At 41.1% G+C, this 5,300-nt stretch overlaps 1 protein-coding gene across 1 annotated transcript in view; it reads left to right on the forward strand.

Moving 5' to 3' along the window:
* Positions 1-5,300, forward strand: part of LOC101848525 — a gene marked incomplete in the record, with an annotated part of 327,286 nt that overhangs the window by 115,745 nt on the left and 206,241 nt on the right.

Below are 5,300 nucleotides of genomic sequence, written 5' to 3' on the forward strand. Positions count from 1 at the left end.
AGTTTTAATAAACCATCTCCTCTGACATTTTCAACAAAATCATTGTGTTTTTTTCTTCCCTTTTAAGTTGAAGAGAAACATTATATAAAGCATTGTTATCCGACTCCTACTATCCTTGAGGATACCGCAAATGGTACAGTTTACGGGAACTTTTCAGCTGACAAGATACACTTCTTTAGCGCGCTCTATGACCTTATGCAGTTGACAGCGCCGTGAAACACTTACAACCCCCCCCCCAAAAACCCCCCCCCCAAAAAACCCCCCCCCAAAAAAAAACAACCGAAAAACCTCTTTAATGTTGGACAATGTAAGTGACCCAATTGTTTATTTTTTTAATGCTTATTTTCTAAAGAGAATAAAATCAAAGTGTGGACGTCCAGAATTTATATGACAGTTAATCTGGAAAAGTTCAAGCAACAGTTATTGTCCAGGTTATAAGACAATGCCGTTCTTCAAGGTGTCAATTAATTGCCAAGGGTCATCATTTTTCGTGAGCCCATTTTTTATATTTTTTAAATTTTGATGATTGTGCACCTCCTTCGACACAATTTAGACTATTTATGAAGCGGGATTTTGACCTAGTCGGTCAGGTCAAGGCCACCCCAGGCTAAGGGGGATACATCATTCCCGCAGAAAGATCAAAATCTTTAATGAAAAATTCTCCCAACACGGCAATCAAACTCGGGTTTTCTGCGTCCGCAAGTGAGTGGTTGGCGGGTGCTCTCGTGTGGTATGCTCCTTTTTTCCTTTCAGAAATCTGCTATCGTCCTTATCTTTCCTTCTTTTTTATGTTACTATCACCTAATCTTCGGCACTGATATTATGAATATATGACCCAGTTGAGTTGTACATTGCAAGCGCCGTAAAACATTTACAACTATCGGTTACACCACAGCTCCGGTCGCTTAGAGTGTCACATCATGCCACATACCAACGGCGTCCCAGATTTGTGACAGGGCAAACCTGCGACCACTATCACACCCTCAACAGAAGTGTCAGCACATGGGGATTTTTAGTTTGTGTAAGAGGTTTGGGGTACTTGCAACACAGTCAGGTTGTGCGCTGTCAGCGGATGCTCTGGTATTGTTTGCTTCTTCCTTTCTATTAAACATCTATCGTTTCTTTTCTCTCTCTCTCTCTCTCTCTCTCTCTCTCTCTCTCTCTCTTTCTCTCTCTCCTTTTTTTGTTTGTTATTCTTTTGTAACACCTCTAATCTTCGGCACTTATATAACCTAACTGTATTGTAAGTGCCGTAAAACTCTAACCAAAACTAAACAAAACCAATAAGGTCACACCAGTGCCAAAGATTGAAAGTGTTAATGTAATATACAATCAAAAGGAGGAGAGTGATGTCTGATAGGAAAGAAGGCGCAGTACAACCGCCAACCACCCGCACCGCACAGGGCGGAAATCAGAAACTAGACGACAATGATTTGATAATGCAGTCCGTGGGTAGATCAATAGAACGTGTTTCGTTGGGAGAGGTGGTGTCTGGTAGCAGCCATGACACGGATTCTCGTAAGATACCGATAAAAAGTGCCCTGTCCGTGACTTGGGCGAGATTTGGTGCCACTTGAGAAGAAATTGTCTCATTACTGATCGTCACTTCCGGTGGTGGTTGCTCGTGGGAGAAAGAGAAGGTGATAACATTTTCCAACTGACTGTCTAGAGTTCTCAGTGATGGGAGTGCTGCATACTAAAAGCTTCGTTGGGTGTAAAGGGGGGGGGGATGCGTTATCTTCATAAAGTGTGGGTGGTTTACTTGTGCAAAATTAAGAGGATGTTTGTCTTGTGCAAAGGTGGAGGGGAATGGGAAAGGGTGGGGGGAGGGGGGTGGTGGTGGCGGGGCTTTGGTATGGTTTGGGCTTCTTTTTTAATAAACTATCAAGCATCTGTCAGTCTTATCTCTCATTCTCCTATTCTTTGTATGTCACAATGTAAAAAATTACTATTTTGTTTTGGGTCTGCTTTGGTAATAGTTGTTGTAAAGTGCATAGACAATGCTGTGGAGCATTGATATAGGCAATTATTGTTACAATTATAATCAACAGATAGATAAATAGATTTGCAAATAGGTAGATAAATAATATATAGATAGAAAAAGAGACCAAGTGTGTGTGTGTGTGTGTGTGTGTGTGTGTGTGTGTGTGTGTGTGTGTGTGTGTGTGTGTGTGTGTGTGTGTGTGTGTGTGTGTGTGTGTGTGTGTGCCTGTGCCCGCCACCAGAGAAAAAAGATGGAATAAAAAAGAGAAAGAATGAGATACAAATTAAAGAGCCACAGAAGATGGGGAGAAAGGCATTGGTGGACACACCTATATACAACACAAAATACACTCATGTAACACACACAGACGCACACACACACACACACACACACACACACACACACACACACACACACACAAACACACACACACGCACGCACAACACAAACACACTCACGCACAACACGCACATACACATACTCACACAACCACACACTCACAAACACTTTACAATACACCTATTTGTGAGTTTTATACTTAAAGTAGGCTTGAATAATCGCGCGTAGCACAGTTTTCAAAAATACAACTCAAACATGTGCAACAAGAGAAACTTTAAGAACAATTTGTCTACAAAGTACAGCATAGTTCGGATGGCATGATTTATTACATCATTTCGCTTTTTGTTTATTTAATTAGACGAAACTCATTATATATCGGAGTTGAAGTATAACATTCTGTAGTAAGAGCTTTTAAAGAATTTTATTAAACCTTGGTCATCTGGTTTATACCTGAATTCTTTTTCTTCTTATTTTTCGTTGTATTGACGTAAGTAAGGCATTGCTGTATACAATGCTAAATCATTAGAGTTTGCTTTTTTAGAAATCAGCTGAACGTTTAGAGTAAAGCCAGGGCTCTTCTGCTCCATGTTTGGATAGCTAATTACAGGTAGTGAAATTGAGGATCTCTAGAATGTTAGCCCTGATCTCATCACCATTGCCTTTTTTTTACTCTGCATCATGCTCTAGGCCATAAACAAACACTTTTCACTTTTCTTTATCCTAGGCTTGCTTCTTATTTTTATTTTATGTCTTCAAACTTTTCTGTATATCGTTCTATGTGACATTTCTCTAGATTCCACGTGGCCTTGATCGTGCACCCTATGGATTCCAATACAACGCGTTCTTTGTTTTGCAGCTGCCATCCCTACCGCCTTCTTCCTACTCTATCTCCGACTGGGTTCTGTTTAGTGCTATTTAACACTAAACCGTTGGAAACCCTGTCTGTCCATCTACCAAACTTTTTCAGAAATTTATTAAAAAATCAAACATCCCCCCCCCCCCAAAAAAAAAATATTTTTTTAAAATCCAACCAAACAAACAACAATCATCAACCCCAAAACTTGGATCTTCTTCAAGTACGTCCGAGAAGCATTCCATTTCTTATACCCATACAGCAAGACTGACTTTATATTTGAGCTGAAAATTTTGCAGGTGATTGGCGGGTGCTCTGGTGTGGTTTTGCTCCTTTTTTCTATCAAACAACTGTCGTTCTGATATTTCCTCTTTCTTGTTTGTGTTGGTTAGATAGATAGATAAATTGATAGATAGATAGATAGATAGATAGATAGATAGATAGATAGATAAATTGATAGATAGATAGATAGATAGATAGATAGATAGATAGATAGATAGATAGAGCAGAGACAGACAGAGAGACAGACAGACAGACAGACAGACAGACAGACAGACAGACAGACAGACAGACAGAAAGACAGACAGACAGACAGACAGACGGAGAGAGAGAGTCAGATGGGGGAGAGATAGAGAGCTAGATAGAGAGCTAGATAGAGAGCTAGAGAGAGAGAGAGAGAGAGAGAGAGAGAGAGAGAGAGAGAGAGAGAGAGAGAGAGAGAGAAGAAGAGAGAGAGAGAGAGAAAGAGAGAGAGAGAGAGAGAGAGAGAGAGAGAGAGAGAGAGAGAGAGAGAGAGAGAGAGAGAGAGAGAGAGAGAGAGTTGGGGGGGGGGGGGGCATAACAAGGGAAAAAAAGAGAGCGAGTGACAGGGTCAATGACATGGGGACAGGTTTTCTCAGTGGGATGACATCTGTCTAGAGAAAGATGAAAATCCAATAGCACTTTTCCCTGGAGGGAGAGGAAAGGGTAAGTGGAGGGTGGGTAAGTTGGGGGGGGGGGATTTTCCCTTCGCCTTGCCTCTCTCGGTCCCGGCTGCTATCACACTTCTGTCTTCCGCTCTACAGGATGTCCCCTGGTGTTGTCTTTGAGCAATTGATGAAATTGAAAAGTGAGGAACGGGGGCTGTGGCTTCATCATAATAGTGTCACGACGCAGCGAAATCAGGCGCTCGTCATTTTTTGGGCATACTTTAGAGTCATTGGTTGCGTCGTAGAGCTTGTTTATTTGGCTTGCGATAGGTGAACAAAAATACTCATCTATCTTGAATAGACGTTGACACAATATTTGCGATTGAAGGAGGTGGGGGCGTATGGTTGGCGGGTGCTCTGGTGTGGTTTGCTCTTTGCTTCCTATCAAACATCTATTTACCTGATCTCCTCTATTTCTTTCCTGTGTTTGTTACCCTCCTGTAACACCTCTAATCTTCGCACTTATATGACCTTATTGGGCTGCAAGTGCCGTAAAACTTTTACTAAAAAGAACTTTTGAAAAGGAGATGGAAGTCGTCTGGTGTCTGAGGTAAAATAAGCAATGAAATATTTGCCAAAGTTTGGTGACTTTCAAAGCTAGAGTGTCCTTTAAAACCGCAAATTTGCATTTTTATGGTGCCATTAATCACCGCTTTTCAGCAAAATGTGCATGGATTTGTTCTTTTAAACAGGCATGAAAGGTGCTGAGCCAAAACAGAACAAAATTCAAATAAAAACATCATCTTACCAAAAGGACAGAAAAATGACAGTTTTTTAAATTTCATTATTTTTTCGAAATCTTTTTCGAATATTGTATATCGAAGGACACCTGGTCACGTCACATTTCTTTGTCAAGGTCCATTTCAGTGACTGGGAAAATTTTTGGCAAAATACTTTGGGGACCGTTTATAAAGGTTTCTTTTGTCTTCTCCTTTTGAGGAATATTATGCTATTGCGAGCATTTTAATTGTCCCTCTATCTTTCCACTTTAAAAAATCCAATCAATTTCCCCCACCATCATTGCTCTCCTATTTCGTTCTTGTCCACGATTGTCTGTCTGTCTTTCTTTCTGTCTGTCTGTCTGTCTGTCTGTCGGCCCTTCTGTTTGTCTGTCTGTCTGTCTCTCTCCCCCCCCCCCCCCCCCCCCCCCCTCCCT

This window comes from Aplysia californica, unplaced genomic scaffold (assembly GCF_000002075.1).
Source record: "Aplysia californica isolate F4 #8 unplaced genomic scaffold, AplCal3.0 scaffold00218, whole genome shotgun sequence".
In the NCBI taxonomy this organism is placed as follows: domain Eukaryota; kingdom Metazoa; phylum Mollusca; class Gastropoda; order Aplysiida; family Aplysiidae; genus Aplysia; species Aplysia californica.